This window comes from Otolemur garnettii, unplaced genomic scaffold, assembly GCF_000181295.1.
Source record: "Otolemur garnettii isolate 467f Iridium unplaced genomic scaffold, OtoGar3 scaffold00502, whole genome shotgun sequence".
Lineage (NCBI taxonomy): Eukaryota > Metazoa > Chordata > Mammalia > Primates > Galagidae > Otolemur > Otolemur garnettii.
The window spans coordinates 19,726-20,131 of NW_003852897.1; positions in this window are offsets into that span (position 1 = coordinate 19,726).

Below are 406 nucleotides of genomic sequence, written 5' to 3' on the forward strand. Positions count from 1 at the left end.
AAGGCTGTGCTGACCAGTTTGATGGAAATATTTCGGATTGTGTGTGAAAACCCCACACTGTACCCCAGAAGTGCATTAATGTACATAGTTACCATTCAATTTAAAAAAAAATTTTTTTTCCCCAGTACTGCACAACAGGTTTCTGAGAACAGGTTTTGATGACTCGTGAATGATGAGGGCATCATTTTTTTTTTCACTCCAGCTGTGGGAACAGAAGCATCCCTGCACCTCTCTTAGCCCCAGCTGTTCTCCCCACAGTCCTGCTCTGTGGCCCTTTCCTTTGCTGGTCTCCTCAAATGCCCACACTGCTCCCTTCTCAGCAGAAGACCCTAGACTTGTGCCCAAGGTCTGAGAACAAATATTTCGCATACTTACCCTAATTTTATACTTGTTTATGAGTAGAGCA